The sequence below is a fragment of the Carcharodon carcharias genome, chromosome 19, assembly GCF_017639515.1.
Source record: "Carcharodon carcharias isolate sCarCar2 chromosome 19, sCarCar2.pri, whole genome shotgun sequence".
Lineage (NCBI taxonomy): Eukaryota > Metazoa > Chordata > Chondrichthyes > Lamniformes > Lamnidae > Carcharodon > Carcharodon carcharias.
The window spans coordinates 26,095,924-26,118,539 of record NC_054485.1 but is presented as its reverse complement, the minus strand read 5'-3'; the positions used below and the strand labels follow the sequence as shown (position 1 = coordinate 26,118,539).

General features: G+C 43.6%; 1 protein-coding gene across 4 annotated transcripts in view; it reads left to right on the top strand.

The window, feature by feature from the left end:
* Nucleotides 1-22,616, top strand: part of LOC121291157 (transcription factor HIVEP3) — a 370,482-nt gene that overhangs the window by 237,505 nt on the left and 110,361 nt on the right. Inside the window, exon 1 of one of the 4 annotated variants that reach the window (XM_041212247.1) lies at nucleotides 17,223-17,350. The exons of 2 other annotated variants lie outside the window; for them this stretch is intronic. The gene's annotated coding sequence lies outside the window, so the exon portion shown is untranslated. Of the gene's footprint in view, nucleotides 1-17,222; nucleotides 17,351-22,616 lie in introns of those variants that run through there. One more of the 4 variants, XM_041212248.1, reaches the window with a different exon arrangement.

Sequence of the window (22,616 nt, the reverse complement as noted above, 5' to 3'; positions counted from 1 at the left end):
TTTGTAACCCATTACATCAGACTGAGTCATGGGAGGGCCTTTTCGTTTGCTGACTTTTTATAAACAACCTTGTAACTCTCTCAAGGATTTCCTCGCTGACTGACTTGCTGAAGACTCAAGGCTAAGCAGGGGGTTAGCGACGTTGATCTAGGCAAACTGCCTCCTAACGTTGTCAACTCCTCTTAATTCAAACTTACTTAACTCACATGATCTGATACCTCACATTTTTAGTGGTGTGGTCATGGGAAGAAAATAACTTCTAAGTTATCCACAGTACACAGTGTCGCAAAACATTCGAAAGAAATTGGCACAGGTTTGAAAATAAGGAATTTAAGAGGCATCAGGGGGGCAGACAAAACCTAGAATTGTGCTGTAAGTTATAAAGAAGGAAGAGAACAGTGTGATGGAGTTTAAGCAGATGCATTTCTAGACAGAGCGAGCATTAAAGAACATGGTGAGTAGATGGAGCTTGATGACAGAAGAATGACATCATGAATATAAAATATGGTCCCAGCTCAGGCTTAGACCTTCCAGAAGTGAACTCCACCAACTACTATGTAACTAAAACAAAGCATCAAACCTGTTGAGAGCACAAGGGTGGTAGAAGAATGTTCAATAGTAAGTTTCAGAAGAGAATTGGATAAATACTTGTGAAGGAAACATTTTGCAGAGCTATGAGGAAAGAGAGGGGAGGGTGGGAGTAATTGGTTGCTCTTTCAGTGAGTCAGCACAGGCATGAAGGGCCAAATGGCCACCTTCTGTACTGTATTTTTTTTATTCTTTCATGGGATGTGGACATCACTGGCAAGGCACTTGTTGCCCATCCCCAATGGCCTTTGAACTGAGTATCTTGCTAGGCCATTTCAGAGGGCAGTTAAGAGTCAATCGCATGGCTGGCAGTCTGGAGTCACATGTAGGCCAGACCAGGTAAGGATGACAGGTTTCCTTCTCTGAAGGACATTAGTGAACCAGATGGATTTTTACAATAAAAAATGATAGCTTCGTGGTACCATTACTGACTTTTTAAATTTAAGAATTGGATTTATTAATTAAATTCAAATTCCAGCAGCTGCCATGCTGGGATTTGAATCCTGGTCCCCAGGTTATTAGCTTGGGCTTTCTGGATGACTAGGCTGGTGACATTACCACTAGACCATCTTATTCTCTCCATAATTTGCAAATGAGTCACTGGCAGTAGATTTTATGATAACAGATCACAACCTGCTGGAATCTTCTAGAAGTGCTTTATAACTGACTTTAGATGAACTACTCAAGTGAGCTGGAAGTTTGCTCCAATGTTTGTAGGACAGAAATGACCGAGAATTTTAACTTTGTGGAGAGTTTTAACTTTTTTTTGATGCACACCTTGGGTCATCTTAGGCCACATGCACAGTTCAAATCCATGCGCCACTTAATTTGCACATACCTCAAGCTGCTGATGCTTGCAGATTTTGGTGTTGTAGTTAGGGATTTGTCTATCAGAGAGACATCAGTGTATGGAACATTCCAAAAAATCTCCAGGCCCAAGGAATTCAAACCAATGGCTGCAAAAGCACAAATAAAACTAAGTATCTTAGACTACATGATTGTATTGTCAGGTCTTGCAGACCATGGTTTGAAGGTTCTTGATATAGGGTACTTGGCCACCGTAAACCTCTTCATTGATTCTCCCTCATCTCACCCTCATTTTAAAAAAAAATTGTTAAGGTACTTTATTATTTTATCCTTTTTTTCATCCCCACTCTAGGTTTTCCTGCCTCTTTCTCCCAGTGCCACTCACCTCACTTCACCTCAGCCTACAGTGCAGTAGAAGAGTGACATGGATTGATCTACAAATGCTTCAGTAAATGCTAGGAGGTGAGTGTGACAGCAAGGGTTCTCCCAACTCCCCCCCCCCCCCCCCCCCCCCTCCCCACCTGCCCAGTGCCTGATCTCCCCCACAGTAACATGACAAGGATGACCAAACCCAATCTCAACTACCCTTGAAACTGATGGACTTTAGAGCAACATCTGACCAATTTGTATGAATCCAATGCAAATAGCTTCCCTTTTCCTTGCCACCCTTTCTCTTTTAACCAATTTATTTCCACTTTACTCCTCTCCCTCTCTTCAGAGAGGTGCTGGCTGGGAATTGGTTCCATGGGTGCCAACTGCCTCTTGTTGTAACCACGTTGGGGTATGTCCAATGAGTGCCAACAGCCCTTTGCTGCCACATCCAAATGGGCAAACTTCATGTGTGTACGAACCTCTACAGTTAACTGACCACAGGGCACTTGACAGTGGGGTCGTGGGGGATGCAGGGATATGTTAAAGTCAATCCTGACCCCAACCCCATCTTATATTCACAACGTGCACACTTTCCAGCAAGGATCATCAGCTCAGGAACAAGACGAGCAAGAGATTCTCTGCACATCTGTGTACCTCGCTGCACAGCATGCAAGCAGTCCTGATGCATAATCACTGGCCATAGATCGGAAGCTCAGTTAAGAAACCGGGTTGCATTTTCTTTTTCCAAAAACTAAGTGAGCACAAAACAAAATCCGATTTATAATTTACATAGAATAATGACTGTCCTGATAGTGTGCAGGTGGCTTTATAGGTTATCTCAGGGGGTTAGACACACAGATTTTATATAAGGAAACTAAACCCGTTACAGCTAAAATAACATTCCTCATTTGTACTGTGGCCCGCGAGGAGGGACCGTCAACATACTGAGATTTTGTTTCAGTTGGAGTTTCAATTCCATTATAATAACAGGAATCGTAAGATCTGTAGGAAAGGATTTCGGATAGAAATGACCAGCTCAGGCTCCTGGAATGGTTCAGCCTCACATGGAATAGTAAGAAAACAAGGATTATGTTTGCTCTAAGCGTGCTTTCGCTTTGCCTGCAGTGAACTGTTTTTATATCCAGTCTGTTGTATGTGTTCCTATCGGAGACCCCCCTGCTTCAAAATAACTGAGAGGAAGACATTAGATGGCTTTTTGAATGTTGAGGTTAACATCTCCAGCAGACGCTCGATGGTGCAGTGCAATGGCAGTGTGGAGGCCCACTATGGCTTCCCACATGGCTCAGCTCTTGAGGGTGAGGTAAGGAGCTGAGCCATGGACGTTGGGAAGCTCCCCAATTCAATCCTCATTGTTCTGAGTTAAACTGATGGCTGTGGAATTGCCGCCAACACCTTGCCTTGAGAAAGAGGGCAAAAATCAGCCAGGTTCCCAATCCTGATCAGAATCTAGCAACCCTGACTGCAAGTGCTCAGGCAATGCTGTGTGGTCAGCTTCAAACTTGACTTTCCTATTGCCAAACCACATTCCCCACCTACCTCCCTCCTTGATTGAACAACCAATCAAAATTGATTATTTGGGCTTCTTGGGTGGGGTACATAAGGTTGTGAAAGAAGCATGTAAAGGAAAAAAAGGTTAACACTTTAGCAGCATATATAGTGACACCACAAGTCTCATCTGGAATGGCGATGATTGGTTAATTCCTCTGTCAATCAAACCTGGAGCCCACACTGTTATAAGTGACTGGAATTGGTTTTATGCACATAATTCGTAACTATCCTCTACTGGCTACATTTTGATGAAGAAATAATACTGCTTTTATCAGGAGACGTTGCTGTAGTTTCCTTCATGAGCTTGCTGTAGTTCGTAGAGACTGTGTGTAAGCAGTCTGTTTGCTGAGTAAGTAATTAGACTGTTTGCTGTAACATGGAGCAGCCTTTACTGGGGGGCGGACAGCTCATTCCCCCAACCCTCGCCTCCGCCCGCCACTCACCCTGAAAGCAAAGGCGGCATGGAGCCATAATGCGCTGCGGGTGAGCTAAGTAGGAAGCCATTGGGATTTCTGCCCCTCACTGGGAAGGAATTCCCACCCTCGGGAGCTGCCAGCCAATCCGATTGGCTGGCAGTTCCAGCAGTCCCAGAAATGTCAAGAGCGTATTAGTGGGCCCTGCCAGACTGCAAGCAAGCCCACAATGAAGGCCCATGGACCCTGGAGCCAGGTAAGTCAAGGACCTTGGGCATGTAGCAACTGGATAGTTTAGGGAAGGGGGCGGAGGGTGGGAGTGGTGTGTTTCATAAAGCAGGGGAAGAAAGAGGGGTACTATCTTCGGGGGGCTGTTCCCCAATGCGCAAAAGACCACCCCCCCCCCCCCCAAAGATAATACCCCACCTTCCTACCCTTTTAAAAAGGCCTGCCCACTCCCACCCAACTGCCCATGCCAAGCGTATTATGGTATAGGCAGCGTATTCTCAGGGTCAGTTGGCTTGATACAAGCTCAGTGGACTGTTGATTATTTATTTAAATATGGTGGGCTGGCTTCCGATTTCAGCAACTGCCTACTTACCTTATTATGGGAGTGAGCTCGTGGAGGGCCTGGGGGGGGGGCGCGGTGTTGTGGGGGAAGGTGATGGGGTTGGCACCTGCTGCTGAAAACACACTTGGTGGGAGCACATAAATCCAGCCCAAGGGCTTTTTGCTGTGAAATCTGCTGTGAGTCCTGCTTTATCTCCAACTCATTGGCTGACTCACTCCTTTTTGTTTTGGAAATAACACTCCATCAGAATCTGCTTCTGAGTGTTTACACCTGAAAAGCTATCCTCACTTTATCATTTTCAGTTGCTTCCTTACCTCCTGTGTATTCCAACATCCTCCAGTTTAATTTCAGGTTCTCTTTTGTCGCAAATATTCTCTCTGCTGTGTCAGTCAACATTTCTACTAGCGCAGCAACATAGTGCTTATGTTATTGGACTAGTGATCCAGAGGCCTGGACCAATAATTCTGGACACGTGAGTTCATAATTATACAATGCCACTTTGTGAATCTGAATTTTTTTAAAAATTTATTCTTTCATGGGAAGTGAGCATCACTGGCAAGCTCAGCATTTATTGCCCATCCCTAATTACCCTTGAACTGAGTGGCTGCTTGCGAGGCCATTTCAGAAGTCAGTTAAGATCACATTACAGTAGGTCTGGAGTTACATGTAGGCCAGACCAATTGTATCAAATGGCTACAAAAAATTGAAATCACTTCCTTCACCACCCACGTATTGTGGCTGCAGTGTGTACCATCTACCAGATGCACTTCAACAACTTTGAGGATTTGATGATAGCACCTCCATAACCCAAAACATTTTTTTTAATTCGTTCATGCAATGTGGGCATCACTGGCCAGGCCAGCATTTATTACCCATCCCTAGTTGCCCTAGCTCAGAGGGCATTTAAGAGTCAACCATATTGCCGTAGGTCTGGTGTCATATGTAGGTCAGACCAGGAAAGGATGGCAGATTTCCTTCCCTAAAGGACATTAGTGAAACAGATGGGTTTTTACAACAATCGACAATGGTTTCATGGTCATCATTAGACTTCTGTTGAATTCAAATTCCACCACCTGCCATGGGATTCAAACCTGTGTCCCCAGAGCATTACCCTAGATCTGTAGATTACTAGTCCAGTGACAATACAACTACGCCAACACCTCTACCACCCAGAAGGACAAGGGTGGCAGTCACATGGGAAAACTCCCATCTCTAAGTTTCCCTCCAAGTCACAAACCATACTGACTTGGAACTATACCGCTGTTCCATCATCATTGCTGATTAAAATCCTGGAACCCCCTCCTGAACAGCACTATGAGTGTACCTACACCACAAGGACTGCAGCGATTCAAAGACAGTGACTCACTTCTCACCTCAAGGGTCACTAGAGATGGGCAATAAATGCTGACTTGCCGGTGACACCCACATGCCGTGAATGAATATTTTTTTTTAAAAATTGGGTTGTTGCCATTGTTGTTTTTATGGAAACATTCTTACAGAGTCTCCGTTATAAAAGACACAGAAAAACATCAATGTCAGATGACTCAAAAAAAAACTAAAGAAAATCCTCTCCACTTGGTGAGAAATTATAACTGAGGGAAAGAACTTTCTTCCTTGTGTTTGTTGTTAAGAGTTAATGTTGGTGTTTAACAGGGACAGGGAACTGTGTGAAATGCACCTGAACCTCGAGTCCATAGGGTCCTGAACAATCGGCCAACAGAGAGCAGCTCAGTTGCACTCCTATTAATTAAATAGCAGTGGCACAAATCTCTCCAGTTTGGTCCTTCTCAACAAATTGAGAGAAATTAATACTTTAATACAAGTCAGACTTGAACTTATTTTGTGCCTTTCATGTGTTCCCTACATTACAACAGTAACTATACTTCAGAAAGTACTTCATTAGCTAGAAAGCGCTTTGCGACTTCTTGAGGTTGTGAGCGGCACCTTTGAAATGTATTTCTTTCTTTTAAGAGTGTTTCTCTTTCTCCCCCTGCCACCTCAAAAATGCCTGCATCTGGCCTGTGTACTAGGCTCAATGCTGATTTTTCAAGCAAACTCTGGGCCCTCTAAAGCTCAACCTCAAACATCAGCTGCAAGCTCATCCCTAAATGATCAATAAATATAAATATTGAAGCATTTTTAAAAGCCATCCCCAGGAAAGGCTTCCTGGCGTAACGTTTGGTGATGAGATTCTCACTGCTCTTTTTTTTTTTGGCACAGGTTCCCAACTTTGTAAATAGACCGGTGCATAGCTGCTGAATTGGAAGCACATTGGTGAGGCAGCTGTCTAATTGGCTGCATTGTTAAGATAATGTGCGATAGGCGCCTGCCCAGTTTACAAATATTATTCATCCTCTGCCAGTACCCTGTCGGGGACTGGTTCCTTCGAGAAGAAACTTACACTGGTGTGTAAGCTGATTGTTGAGAAAATCACAATTGTTGAACATTGTGTTTACCTTCTTTATGTCAGCCATGGCTTAGTGCGTAGCACTCTTACCTCTGAGTCAGAAGGTCATGAGTTCAAGTCCCACCACAGAGGCCTGAGCATAAACTCTTGAAGCGCTTCATTGGCTGCAAAGTGCTATTTTAATGCAAGTCTTTCCTTTTACTGAGAGTCAATGATAAATAATTCCAGTCAGTTTGGATGGCAGAATTCTGCAGGCTGGGTATTTCACAGGTCACTAAAGATCAGAATTTCAGTCGAGTAATTCTAATTCTGCAGACCCTCAAAGGGTGCAGCGCTCTGAAGTAAGCTGTCGTTGACTTTTAGTCTGCAGTTATCATGACACAATGGAAAAATAATTAAACTTGGAATTACAGCCAATTGAAACTGTTTTCAGACCATTACTTTGGAAAGTACATAAAATGAGAAAAACCAAGCCAAATAATGATGGCAAATTTATAGCACTATTATTGTAACCGTTTTCAAGCATAAAGATTAAAGATTACAGTTCTAAATTACTAAATGATTTATGCTGCAGCATTTCTCAGGACAATAATTTTCTCTCTTTTTCAAGCTTTATTTTCTTTTCCTTTATGTTCTCCATAGGTAGCAAGGAAAAGGGATGATGGGGAGAGTGCGTGAAGGAGAGTGGGGGGAGAGAGAGAGGGAGTTAAGGGGAGAGGGACTGAAGGAGAGAGAGAGTGAACAAGAGAGAGTGTGAAGGAGGGAGAGAGAGATGAACATTAAGGGAGACATAGTGAGGAAGAGGGAGAGGCATAGCGAAGGAAAGACACAGGGAGAGGGAGGAAGAAAGAAGAAGAGTGGGAGAAATTGAAGGAGAGAGGGAAGGAAAGAGATTGAAGGAGGGAGGGAGAGTAGGAGAAAGAGTGGGAGAGAAAGGGATAATGTGAGTGAGGGAGAGACATTGTGTGTGAGAAAGAGAGAGAGAGTGGGAGAGAGCAGGAGAAAGAAAGTAAAGGAAAAGGAGAGATAGGAAGAGACACCAAGAGAGAGATCCTGACACTGATATAGTGTAAAGCGGGTGATAATGAATCACTTCAATAAAACAAAAATGGCAAGAGAAGTATATCAGGCTATCTATCGACTTGCTTCCACCCATTTTACACTATCACACAAATTCAAAAGCTACCCTAGAGAGAACAAGAGAGAGAGAAAAAAATGTCAAACCATGAAAATTGGTCTTCCTGCGAGATATGTTAGTTTGTTTTGCTGTCAAAGTGATTTCCAGTATCACCACTGAGCATTGTGACAGAGTAGCAAGTGCCTACTTTTCTCCTACATCCTAAGGCATTGAACTCAATTGGTTGACATCTGAAAGATTAAAGGCTCAGTGGGCTCTGTTGGATTTGAAGCTTTTAGTCCTGATCAAGTGCTCAAACAACTGAGCTGCCCCAGCTAGGGGAATGAACAATGAATTTTCATTGAAAAGGATGTGAAAGGGCAGATACAGGGAATTTATTTCTTCTGCTGGAGGAATCAAAAACAAGGAGACGTCATCTTAAAATTAGAGCTAGGGTGTTCAGGAGCAAAATTAGGAAGGAACTTTTCACACAGTGATTAATAGAAATTTGGAACACTCCATAAAATGCTGGGGATCAACTAAAGAATTTAAATCGGAGGCTTATAGATTTTTATTGAGAAAGACTACAGAGGGATATTGACAAAGGTGGGTAACGGGTTTGAGGTGAAGATCAACTGTAATCTGAAAGAATGGCAAAGCAGCCCCAAGGGGCAGAATATCCTCCTGCTGTTCCTAATGTCACTATGACAGGCCTCCATTTAATCCCTGAGCCAGCACTAAATTGCAGTGGGCTCAGGGATAATGGGTGTCAATATGCTCATTAATGAGCATAACTGACATGTTGCTGCTGGCTGGCCGGAATCCTGCATCAGTCCCTTCCATTATCGTACTTAATCAGTGGGGCCTCTTCCATGATTAAGTGGGCCGGTTGCCATGGTTCCTGCTGCAATGGCTAAGTAAAATCTAATCCATTGATTGGGGAACAGGCTTGAGGGGCTAAATGGACACTTCAGTTCTTCTGTTCCAGTGTGCCAACATATCTGTACCTTCGAGAGTTACCGTAGAACTGTTAAGACTCCAGTCCAGAGCAATGTATTTGCCTGCTGGATATGTGTCAGCATCTTTGCCCAATGCTTTGCTACTCCCCCAGAGCCCGGGGCCCAGCTCAGTAACTTGACCTAAGTCTGTGAATTTGTCTCCGAACACTCCTTCGCAAAAACATTTCGCAATGTAGAGTTCACACATTCTTTAGGAGTTTATGTAAGGAAAAAGAAACAACTAATAAAAAATTGTCAGATGTAAGTGCAGTATTGAAATGCAATTTTTTTAAATGAATAATTTCCACTTGTGGGCAGTTTGAAAGAAGGAGGATATTGGGCTAATGGAGAAACCAAATGTGGGTGTGAACTGGTTGCCAAAATGTACATGATAATGAACAGGGAATGGACACCAGATTTTACTCCTCACCCATCCTCACACAAAATCCTTACCCTGCTAGTTATCCTCAATGTCCAAGCCTCCACCAGATACTTTCAGTGTTGTGCGTGGTATCTCAGAGGTAGTAACATGGTCAGTTCTTATCTACATGATGTCATGTGCATTTGAAGAAAGAAAGCACTCAGAATATCCCAAATTGCTGTGCAGCCGATGAAGTGCTTTTGATGTGTAGTCATTGTTGCAATGTAGGAAATGTAACAGTCAATTTGTACACAGCAAACTCCCACAGACAGCAACGTGATAATGAACAGTAACCAGTGATCTGTTTCAGTGATGATGATTGAGGGAGAAACATTGGCCAAGGAACACCAAATTAGTGTCTAGGGATCTTTTACGACCAGCTGGGAGAACAGACAGGGCCTTAATTTAACATCTCATCCAAAAGATAGCATCCCCAACAGTGCATCACTCCCTCAGTACTGTACTGGTGTATCAGCCTAGATGTTGTGCTGAAGTATCAGAAGTTGGACTTGAACCTAGACATTGAACAACAGGAAAATGATTGAAGTGCAGCCCGTTTTCAAGTAGCAAGCTGTCTGACCTACAGCTAGGAATTCAGGATAACCCCCGCAGTACTTAAAAGTGTCTTTAGCTTCAATTATGCAACACGGAGCATAATGGAGGCATAATCCTGTTGCTACTCTTTTTGATTCACACGTCAACCCACCCTTCTCCCGATAAGTATCTACATTCAAATTGACTGTTAATGCTGAAACAGTGGCAACTGGTTGGTCAGTGTGTGAAGGGGAGAGGTTAACATTTTGGGCGTGGATCTTGCAGTGAAACAGTTCAGGCTCCCTGCCAGTACCTTTCGTAGGTGCTGATAGTCTCGATTGGAATGTGGCTGTTCCAATTTTTATTTTGATTTTAAAAGTAAGGCTCCCCAAAGGCCTAGAAGGAAAGGTTGCAACACCCAGCCACACAAACCAAAAGGTCCCAGGCTTGATCACTTATTGGCTAGGTAATTTCTGCAGGCTATTTGTTCAACACTACAAGTAGCATTGGATGCCTTTGGACTTTCGGGGGAGGGGGTGGATTGTAGTGGGTGGGAAATAGAGTTCCTACTTATTAATGCTCTTCAATAACTCCTATAAGCAATGGATGAATGTAGTGTAGAGAAAGGACAGAGTTGGACTTAAATGTGATGCCCTTCAGAGATGAGTGACCACCCAGATGAAGCACCAGAGGGATCTCAGTGAATGAGAAACCAAGTGAGAGTCGGCACCTGAAGGCAAAAAGAGTCTTGTATTTCTTTAGCGCCTTTCACAACCTCACGACATCCCAGAACATTTTACAGCCAATGAAATACTCTTTAAAGTGTAGTCACTATTGCAATATAGGAAGCATGGTAGCCAATTTGCACACAGCAAACTCCTACAAACAGCAATGAGATAATGACCAGGTAATCTGTTTAGTGATGTTGATTGTGCAAGAAATATTGGCCAAGACAATGGGGAGAGCTCCCTTGCTCCTCTTTAAAATAGTGGCAAGGCATCATATACATCCACTTTAGAGGGCAGACAGCCTGGGTTTAACGTCTCACTAGAAAGATGAAAGAACATAACACAGCATGATGAAGGAGTAAGAAGGAGCAGACATGTGTAAAATGGTATAGTTACAGCTCATGAGAAAGGGAAATTGAGAGAAGCATTGACTAAAATTGTGTAATTAAAATAGAGAGAGATGGGGTGAAGGTCAATGAAGTGTCATCTATCGGATAACATTCATCATCTTGTATTTTGTCCAGCCATGGAAGAAGAGCTTTCTCAAGGCTGTGTACCAACTTCTGTAAGATTAAAGAAGGTGAATTTCATATTCAGGCTGTTTTTGAGGCTATTACTGAAGCAATGAGTGATGTCTTGTGGATTCCCTTTACACTTTAGCACAGAGCTTGTAATAGCTTCCTGGAAGTAGGATAGCCTATTGCTAAGTGATTGATTATATTGTATGCTCCGTGCTTCTTGTACAGTAGAAAGTGTGCCAGAGGCTCCTATGGTGACTCATTAATTCTGTGATATTAGCCTACCCTCATGATATACAAGACCCACAAGAAATCAACTGGTTCATCAGTCAACCAGTTGCCACCGGTGCTGTGAGTGATTACCTCCCACACTTTGTTTTACATTGATTAGAAGGTGTGCATGTCACAAAGTAATAGATATTACCCGCTATGAGGTAATGCAGCCATTGGAGGCAAGAGCGCCTGCTGTCCAGTACATCTCTCTTCAATACTGAATTCCCTCAGTATCTTCCAGCAGACCATCTGTTAACACTATTAAAAAACTTGCTGTGATATGAGCTAGAGAAACACCTGGCTGGGAACAAGAATAGAGATTACAGGGAAGATTGTAAACTGAGGTCATCAAATACTCAATAAGATGCAGTGTTCCCAGTGCTGTTAAAGACGAAAGAACGACTTGCTTTCCTATAGCTTTTTTCATGACCTCAGAATGTCCCAAAGCACATCACAGCCAAAGAAGTATTTTTGAAGTGCAGTCGCTATTGCAATGTAGGATATGTGAGATTCAATCTAGGACTGACCAGAAAATTTGAATTTACTGATGTTGATTGGGGAATAAAAATTGAGAACTTCCCTGGTCGTCTTTATATAGAGCCATGAGATCTTTTATGTTCCCCTAAGAGGTGCGTCAGTTCTCATCTGAAAGATGGTACCTCCTTCAGTACTGCATGAGAGTGTCAGCCTAGATGTTGAGCTTAAGTCTCTGAATTGGATTCAACCCTGAACCTCGGACTCAGCGACCATGACCTTGCAGTTTTTTCCTTCACCCTGTTCACCTTTATGAAATCAAACTGCGAGAGCTGTAAATTATGCGCAGAATGATGGCGTACTTCCCTCCTATCGTACTGGACTCTTCCCTTCCTCTCACTGACTGACATTTACGGACGAGTCTTTATTTCAAACTCTTGTCCCTTATTCCCGAAGTTAAATTTGTATCTTTGTAAAAATACTTACTGTGGATTAACCCCTGGGGAACCAGAGCAAGTGGATGTACATATGTTTTGTCTCTCTTTGCCGTGTCTGAAGTGGATTAAGGAAATTAATAACAGACAGCACTCTTGGTGAGATTCCATTCGTCAGAAAGTTTGCTTGCTTTAAGTGGAGGTTGACTCCAAGACCGGGAGCGAAAAGAGATGGAAACAGCTCCGTGTCTTTTTACACGTTTGTTGTGACGTTACTGAGTCATTTTTGACTTGATTCGCTGTAAGTGCTCGGCAATTGAATGGAAAAGGATTGGCTAAACATTTTTCGAGACCTCGCATCTTATAAACATATTAGTCTGCAGAAATGAGTATTTTTAGGTGCTTATCAGTTGGAATTGATCAATGCGAAATGTTTTCGTTAAAAATGTTAAGAGAAATTTTTTGCCAGTCGTGAAGTATTTCCATTGTGACTTTTTTTCTTGTGATTCACTCTGCTAAGCTCAGGCTTGTTCCTTGAAAACAGCCAACATGTTTTGCTCTGCAGTTTCGTTACCCCCCACCCCTCTCCACTCCAGTCAAGTTCTATCTCTTGTTTAGTACGAGCTCCACATTGTGCACCCTGATTGAGCTGAGCTTCAAATTTACAATCCTCTTTAACACTTACCTCTACCTCTGCGACATTGCTTGCCTCCAATCCTAACTCAACTCAATGTTCCTGGAGCCCCAACTTTCACATGTCGGCTTGCTGGGATGTGCTTTCTTCCTCTCCATCCTCTAGCTTGAGGTGGTGTTGCACCAACTCCACTGATTTGCTGTGGGCACTTACGGGTATGTTTCTGGTTTTAGGTAGGGCATTCCAGGGTTTTTTAACTTGAATGGGGAGGCCATACAGATGAGGGGGTGGGGGGGTGGTTTGTAACACGCAGGCTGATCCAATGCATTTTACTCCCGTTGAATTCCGATGAGGTTGCTGCTCTTGACTTGCTTCGTGACAGAAACTGCTGGCGCTGTCAAAGTAAGTTTTAGTGAGTTGCTGCAGTGCAGTCCATAAAAAGTACATGAAAGTAGGGTTATGATAGTCAGGTCATGGGGTGCGAGTCAAAAGCAAATCTCAAAGAAGATCTTTGGTGCTGCATTGGCATTGAAGTGGTGATCTGCAAAAGGGATAAAAAGACCATTTAAAAGTAACTCTGAAACATAGTGCAAAATAGGCATCCATGAGTGCCCCAGCTAAGAAAGCATGATGAGAAACCATCCATTGAGGCACCGCCTATTCTGAGGTGCATTATATCGCTGACAGCCCAAAACTATAGTCCCAGTGTGTTGGGGCTGTGTGTTGGGCTGTGTATATTGAATCCGCAACTTTGTCAGCTGCAGTTTTGTCTACTATCACTCTCTGCTAGCCATCTTCCCAAGTTCTGCCCTGCATAAATAATTATCTAAACTCCAAGTCCCACACCGTAATCCACACATTCCTAATTTGCTAACATTTCTGTCACTATCTCCCCTTAAGTAGCCCTGCTCGATACCCGTACCCCCACCTTCAAGCCTCCCTTTTAAAAGACTCCACAAAGCCTTGCACATTCATGATTACACATTCAGTTACTGCTCCCAGTTACTGCCTGGCTGCTTTTGCTTTTGTCTGAAGCAATTCAACAACAACAACTTGCAACCCCCTGGCAACCAGGATTAAGGAAAATCCCAAGACCTTTTATACATATGTAAAAAGCAAGAGAGTAGCCAGGGAAAGGGTAGGCCCACTCAGGGACAGAGGTAGGAATCTGTGTGTGGAACCAGAAGAAATGGGAGAGATACTAAATGAGTACTTCTCATCAGTATTCACCAAAGAGAAGGACTTAGCAGTTGATTTGTCTAGGGAAGAGTCTGTAGATAGCCTGGATCATGTTGAGATCAAAAAAGAGGAGATGTTAGGTGTCTTGAAGAATATTAAGATGGATAAGTCCCCAGGGCCAAATGGGATCTACCCAGAGTCCTGAGGGAGGCAAGTGAGGAGATTGCTGGGGCCTTGACAGAAATCTTTGTACCCTCGCTGGCTACAGGTGAGGTCCCAGAGGACTGGAGAATGGCCAATGTTGTTCCATTGTTTAAGAAGGGTAGCAGGGATAATCCCGGAAATTACAGGCCAGTAAGCCTTACGTCAGTGGTAGGGAAATTATTGGAGAAGATTTACTACCATTTGGAAGCAAATGGGCATATTAGTGAGAGGCAGCACGGTTTTGTGAAGGGGAGGTCGTGTCTCACTAACTTGATCGAGTTTTTCGAGTAAGTGACAAAGATGGTCAATGATGGAAGGGCAGTGAATGTTATATACGTGGATTTCAGTAAGGCCTTTGCCAAGGTCCCCCATGGCAGACTGGTACAGAAGGTAAAGTCGCACGGGATCATAGGTGAACTGGCAAGATGGATACAGAATTGGCTTGGTCATGAAAGACAGAGGGTAGCAGTGGAAGGGTGCTTTTCTGAATGAAGAGTTGTGACTAGTGGAGTTCCGCAGGGATCAGTGCTGGGACCTTTGCTGTTTGTAGTATACATAAATGATGTGGAGGAAAATGTAACTGGGCAAATTAGTAAGCTTGCAGATTGCACTCAGATTGGAGGAGTTGCAGGTAGTGAAGAGGATTGTCAAAGGATACAACGGGATATAGATCGGTTGGAGACATGGGCGGAGAAATGGCAGATGGAGTTTAATCCGGACAAATGCGAGGTAATGCATTTTGGAAGGTCTAATACAGGCAGGAATTATACAGTAAATGGCAGAACCCTTAAGTGCATTGATGGGCAGAGGGATCTGGGTGTACAGGCCAACAGGTCACTGAAAGTGGCAATGCAGGTGGATAAGGTAGTCAGGAAGGCATATGGCATGCTTGCCTTCATTGGCAGGGGTATTGAGTATAAAAGCTGGGAAGTCATGCTGCAGCTGTATAGAACCTTGGTTAGTCCACACTTGGAATATTGCGTGCAATTCTGGTCACCACATTACCAGAAGAATATGGAGGCATTAGAGAGGGTGCAGAGGATGCTGCCTGGTCTGGAGGTTATTAGCTATGAGGAGAGGTTGGAGAAACTCAGATTGTTCTTACTAGAGCGACAGAGATTGAGGGGTGACTTGATAGAAGTTTATAAAATTATGAGTGGCATGGACAGAATAGATAGTCAGAAGCTTTTTCCCAGGGTGAAGAGTCAATTACTAGGGGACGTAGATTTGAGGGAGAGGAGAAAACTATAAAGGATGTGCGGGGCAAGTTTTTTACGCAGAGGGTAACGAGTGTCTGGAATTCGCAGCCAGAGGAGGTGGAAGCAGGTACGATAGTGCTGTTTAAGAGGCAGCTTGACAAATACATGAATAGGATGGGAATAGAGGGATACGGACCCTGGAAGTGCAAAATGTTTTAATTGATGGGCAGTATGATCGGCGCGGGCTTGGAGGGCTGAAGGGCCTGTTCCGATGCTGTACTTTTCTTTGTTCTTTGTTCTTTATAAAGCACCTTTAACATTGTAAAACATGCCAAAGTGTTTCATGGGAGCACTACCAAACAGAATTTGGCACGGAGTCGCATAAAGAAATATTAGGACAGGTGACCAAAAGCTTGGTCAAGAGATCCATTTTTAGGAGCTTCTTAAAGGAGGAAAGAGAAGCATGGTGGCTTAGAGAAGGAATCAGAGCAGAATATTTCACTCATCAGGCGGGCATGCACCTGATCCGAACGAGTGTAAAGTGACGCGTGATGATTTCAAGCAAGCGTCCCGGAGTCATTGCGCACTCGCGTGATATTTCGGTCGGCAGACGTGCTGCCGACTCCCTCGCGCACCCGCCGACAATTAAGCGGCCTATTAAGGCCATTAAAGTAATAATTAAAAGAAATTTTACGCTGCCTGGCCAACCATACGGTTGGCAGGCATGCCTCAGGCAGCTTTTACTGTGCGCACCCTCCCCCCCCGGCCGTGAACTCCTGGTCAGGGCCCCATCGCGGGCGGCAGTCCGGTTTCCCGGCCGTTACCACTAGCCCCCGCCAAGCCCGCCCAGCAACTGCAAAAACCCTGGTCCCAGAGTTTAGGACCCAGGCACCTGAAAGCGTGGTACAGATGGCGGAACAATTAACATCAAGAGACACTCAAGAGGCCAGAGGAGCACAGGTATCTCGGAAGGCTGTGGGGATGGAGGAGCTTGCAGAGATGCCGGGGCGGGGAGGGGGTGGAACCCACGGAGGGATTTGAAAACAAGGATGAGAATTTTAAAATGGAGATGTTGATGGACTGCCAATGTAAATCAGCAGGCACAGAGGATGGTGGGGGACTTGGTGTGATTTAGGTTGTGGGCAGCAGAGCCTCAACATATGGAGGGTGTCCAGAAGAATACTGGAATGGCTGAGTCCAGAGGCAATGAGGAGGATCAGGGATTCAGCAGCAGGTGAGCTAAGGCAGGAGTAGAGATGGGCCTCCTGGACATTTCATAATGCCAAAGGTGCAGGCCAGAGGTAAAAGCTCTAGAGGTAAAAAGATTAATAACGTCAATTTTAAAATTTACTGGTTTATCCTTTTTTTCTTTGGCCTTTAACACTGTTTGACCAGAGTTATATTTGCAGTGATTTGCTGCTTGTGAACTGTGACCCCTGGAGTTAGTCGGTTGAACAGCAACCAATCTTGCCCCACCCCAAAACTGAATTTTCTTTATTTAGTTGTTTTTTTTCTTCAATGCAGGAAGTTTGCTGAGTTGTCTGTGCTAGCTGCAGATTTTAAAAAAACATTCCAAAGTTGTTCAGCCTTTAACTCAGCACAAGGCAAAGGGCACAAGGATTCCCTCCCTGTAATAACTGGGTTGCAGTGAAGAAAATAATGACAACAGGAAATGTTGTAGTGAATGGAAAAAGTAGGCAGCACTGACTGCAGAACTTCCTCTTACATCACAGACCAAATAAGGTTCAGTGAAGTAACTTTACTATCAAACCGTGTCAGTATCTTGTTGTCATGTTTCTACCTCATGGGCTGCTGTACCGTGCAGAACTGCACAGACAGAATCGAGATAGCAGAGTGGGGGGGATTCAGGATGATTCCTCCCAGAGGACAGTCACACCGCACACACACAGGTACAGCAACTTGTATTTTTTTGCTGTTGAATTACTTCACTTCAATGACCAGTGGGTGGGTGGGTCAGACTGCCAAAGAGTTTTATCTGTTCCATTTCTTTCTCTCATGTGTAAATGTCATACTGTGAATGCGCCGTGTCAGTCAGTTAGACTCAAGATTAATGCTTTAAAGCCTGCTTTAAAGTACTGTAGAAGCGTGACGGTGTGTAAACATTAACACAACTGTTTCCGCATTGAGAACAGATCTCTGTTTCAGCTTGTTCCTGTAAGTAGTAAAACTGGTAGTTAATCTGCAATTTTCTCATCTGACTTTCAGGCAAAGCTGCCTCCCAGCTGAATAAACTTTCCAGTGTTTCCTTAACATTAGTTGCTTAGGAGCTGAAGGCTTTTCTTCCTGGGGTGAAATTTCTTGCCGTTAAAGCTGTGAGAAGCTTTGAACATGACAAATGTCAAGGCAGAATGGGTATTCTGTACAATAATTGTATCGGTGGTTCCACGTTTCAAAGCAGCATTGTCTTTGAATAAGGAACGTGACTTTTTAAATAATCAGCAGAGGACAAATATGAATGATCAGGGGTCTTAAAAACAATGTGTTTTTAACACTTATGTGTCAACTTGTTTACTGTTCAGCCCCATTCTATTTCTTCTATACCTAATACTGCAAGGATTGTGGAATATTTAACCACTATTGCTGATTTACAATAGGCTGACACACTGCCTGACTTAATCTCATTTTATTTTGGAATTCCAATTCTTTTGAGTTTGATTTTGCTTGAAGTATTTCTGATCTAAGTACTTAATTTTGTTCATTTTTTGGCTGAATCCTGTTTTCAAAGTAATTTTAAAAGATTTACCAAAAATCCTAAACCCCCACCCCCCCACCACCACAGCACCCCCTAACCCCAGTCGGCATGTGATTTTAAGTGAAAGTTCTGGTTTCCGGCACTAACTTTTCAAAGTGGCCTGGGTGTTTTCCCACCAGCTGTTTTACTTCATGTTTAATTTCACGAAACTCTTGTGTCTGATTCCCTGAGCAAATCTACAGTGCCCAATTATACAAACAAGCTTCAATAGCAAGTGAATCTTTCCAGGAATGTTTGAGGGTGTGGGGATGGTTAATTGCTGGTGGGGGTGGAAGGGGGGTTCCTCCAGGTCAGGGAGTGGAACAGAAAATTTTAAGGCAAGACTAAAAAGGCTCGGTAAATTAACGTTTCTTTTTTCAATTCTTCACATCTGTTGTGTTCCATTTCAAGAAATGCAAATGTATATTTGCATAGAGTTGTGCAGAGTCTGGGCACTTTTTCTCTGTGTGAGCATTATTTGAATGTGTGTGTCTAATATATAATGTATGTACGTGTGTATCTCAATCAAATATATATGTTACATCAAGCCTATAGCACAGGACAGGCCATTCAGCCAACTGATCTAAGCTACCATTTATGCTCCACATGAGCCTTCTCCCATCCTTCTTTATTTAGCCCTATCATCATAACCTTCTATTCCTCATTCGTGTGTTTATTTAGCTTCCCCTTAAGTGCATCTTTTCTATTCACCTCAGCCATGCCAGGTAGCAAGTTCCTTATTTCAGCCACTCTCTGGGTAAAAAGGTTTCTCCTGGATTCCCGACTGGGTTTATCTTATATCTATGCTCCCTAGTTCTGATCTCCCCCCCACAAGTGGAGTGGTTTTAAAATTCTGTTGAAGGGTCATTTGGACTCGAAACGTTAACTATGCTCCTCTCCACAGATGCTGCCAGACCTGATGAGTTTTTCCAGATATTTTTGTTTCTGTTTTGGATTTCCAGCATCTGCAGTTTTTTGCTTTTATCTTAAAGGCCTCCATCAGGTTTCATGTCAGTCTTATCTTTTCTGGAGAAAAAAAGCCCCAAGCCTGTTTAATCCTTCTCAATAAGTCTAACCTCTCCGTGACCATCATTTTTGTCAATTTTTTTTGCACCTTCTCCAATTTATGTGTGTGTGTTTGTGTATGTGCGTATATGAAATGTATGTATGTAAGGGCAATGTTTTCCACTCACTGTTACTCTTGGCAGCAAATAACATCTGTTCTTTGCGGGAGCTGTAACTCTTGCAGTCCATTCAGGAACCATACTGTAAGTTCCTCTGTGGAATTATATTGAGCTAAGCAGCACAGTGTTGGTTCTGCGGAGTGAATTTTAATTACCAGCAATGTTTTAGGGGATCTTAATGTTGGCCAGCCAGCCAAAACACCAGAAGAACATTAAATTCAGTAACTAGGAAATTGTGTCCCAAGTCATGCCAATCTGATACAGCCGAGGGCTTTTGGTTTCCTGTTGTCTGAGATACCCCTGAGCAAATTAGAGGAGGGCAAAGGGAGAAAGATGGGCAGCAGTTTCAAAAATGGAAATGAACTTAGCGAGAAAGGAAAAACAAATAAAAATATAATTTTAAGGACAACTATTGCAGTTTAAGAAAGAGAGGGATAAGAGATCGGGTTCATGCTGGTTTGCTAGCTCACTCAAATAGTGAAGTTTTAACACGTCGGGTCCTTCCCTCTAGCAAATGCTGATGATGTCACTTAGGGTTGTTCTCTGTTGTTAAGCTAGTCATGTCAGAAGGGCTCCCTCATTGAGTCTCTTCCTGATATCGCTTGCCCAGTCTCAGAGCTTGCCAGTAGGTGGGGACAAATTGCTCAGGGTTAGAAAGTATTTGCGAGAAACCATCCACTGAGGCACCTCCTACTTTGAGGCTCCCATTGCATCGCAGATGCTGGATGCAATCACCAGCCGAAGAAATCTCGCCGAAAGGATCAAGATCCCTGCCCCAATGAATCCGGCATCTGCTGTTCAATCTGCAGCTGCGTATTCTGAGCAAAAATGAGTTTCCTCAGTCACCAGAGAACGCAGCGGAAAAAAATCATTGATGTTCTGGCTATCTTCTCCCATATCGAAGGACAAACAAGACACCTTGAGAAAACAAATTAGACTCTTTTAAACCTTTCCTTGTAAATCAGCGCAATTACAGGAACACAGTTGTTTTTTTTTAATATTAATTCTTGGGGCCTGGGTGTCAATGACAACGAGACAGCATCTTTCCCTTATCTGGGCTGGGTATCCACCTTTAATGGCTGGGCTTTGAGACCAAGTCTCAGCATGTTCTTCAAGAGCCTCACAGATCAACAAGACCCTGTGTTTGACCAATGCCTACTCGTGTCCTCATAACCTCTGCTGGACAGTTTAGTACATCGCCACAGGCATGTTTACATGTGAGCTTGTGTTGCCTGAAAGTGCCCAAGGGGTCTTCTGTTCAGCTGAACAACGAGCAGCTGAGCCATGCAAGCAGGAGTGTCCAAAGGTCGATTCCCAGGTCTGTCTTGAGTTAGTGATCTCTGCTTGGTTGGGGGTTGGTCAACTTGGCCTAAGTGTGCCCCCCTGACGCCACCCCTCCCAGCACCCTGCAGCCCCCACCAGTTCCCCACCCCTTCCTCCACTTGGTCTAAGGAGAGGAAATTCAGAGCTTTCCTTAATCATTCTCCAGTGAACCCTGCTCTGGAAGTCCGCCCATGGAGGTTGAATGGGAGCAGGATTGTGCTCACTGGGATCAAATGCCTGGCCAATGCTGTCAGGGCTTGTGTGTGAGTAATGTGCAGTTGGGCGAGGTACAGGGTGGTACCTTGTACTTGCAGAGCAGTGACCCAATAAAGAGTCATCGCTTTCAGAAGAGGGAAGTAAGAAGAGAAAATTGCCAAGAAAAATATATGCAAAGAGCTTTACTTCTCCCCCTCCAGCCGAGGTGTAGGTTGTACGTATTCCTGGAGGTTTCCTCACCTGACTTGCTAATTCTAATCATTCCCGTGCTCCTGCCACTGGTTGCCACCATGTCCATCTTCACAAAGCTCCACCAGTTGGAATGCCAATTGGAAGATGAATGACCTCTTAATTACCTGAATGACTAATGCTTGACTGTCAATCAAACTACCTTTTTGACAAGTCTCCAATTCTTTATAACTAATAAGTGAAAAACATTCAAAAGAAGTGTTTTAAAATTCTCTCTTTTTTTTAATGTCCCTGTGACTTTTTGTAGCTGGCTGTTGTTCACTCCACTGTCCTAGAGGTTAATCTTTAATTCCTGGAACTCCAGGACAAACCTGGAGTGTTGGCAACCTTACCCATTGTTTTCACACTATGTTTAAGATAGAGGTGAACTTTAGCTCCCTCACCTCACCCTTAGCTTTGAGGATTTGTAGGCGTGAACCAGATCTGAAGCTGAAACATTTGTATTACTCTTTCAAGATCTAAAAAGCCCCAAATTCCTTCATAGTGATGTAATTTGACAATGAGCCAAGAAAGAGCTATTAAAAGGGGACAGCAAAAGATTGGTCAAACAAGCTCTTAAAGGAGGTAGGTAAAGAGTCTTAGGGTGGGAATTCTAGAGCGGGAGCCTATACAGCTATGCCATGGTTACCAGTTGCAGGGAATAGAAGGGTTTGATGCTCAAGGAACTGCAATCAGAGAGATTGGTGGAAGGTTGTCATGCTGGAGATAATTACAGATAAGGAGAAAACCCTGTCTCTGCCCACACCTGAAGAAAGATATTTACAGTAAGGCAATGGTGGGCTCTGCTCTGAGTCAGCTGACCCTGACCGATATTGCTTCTTAGCTGCATGGGTGTGCAACTGTGCAGCAATTTGAAATGTGATGTACAGGAAAAGCTGGCTGTGCACAAGCTGTAAGATTCATAACCATGCAATAGTCTGAAAGGGACTGTACAGCGCAAAAAATGGGTACGCACAGCCACGGGAAATCAGAACAGGCCTTGACCATAACCTCAGATAAAGGTCATTCCATGAATCCTTGAATGATTGGGTAAAACATTGCTGTTCAAGGGAAAAATTTTGACTTTGAACAACAACAGATCTTTTGGCAGAATTCCTTGTAGGAAATCTTGTGGTCAGCCGTGAGGGACAGCAGGGAACGATGGAGCAACGAATTTACCATTCGTCATTTTAAAAGACAGCTTTGTAATCAAATGTTTGAATGATGAATGTTGCCAAGAAAATGATTAGAACGGAATGCTTACTTCAGGTGGAGTATAAAGTGAACCATTGGCATATCTGATGATTGGAGTGGTGTTGAGTGTACAGGATTGTCTCTAAGGCTCAACTTTTGGTTTGTGGGCATTATAACATATTTGTTTGAGTATGGGTCAATAGTTCAGTAGAGTTCACTACAGCTAATTACATGAAGAGACATGATTACCACTGGAGCACTGTTTGCAACTCCTTGTTA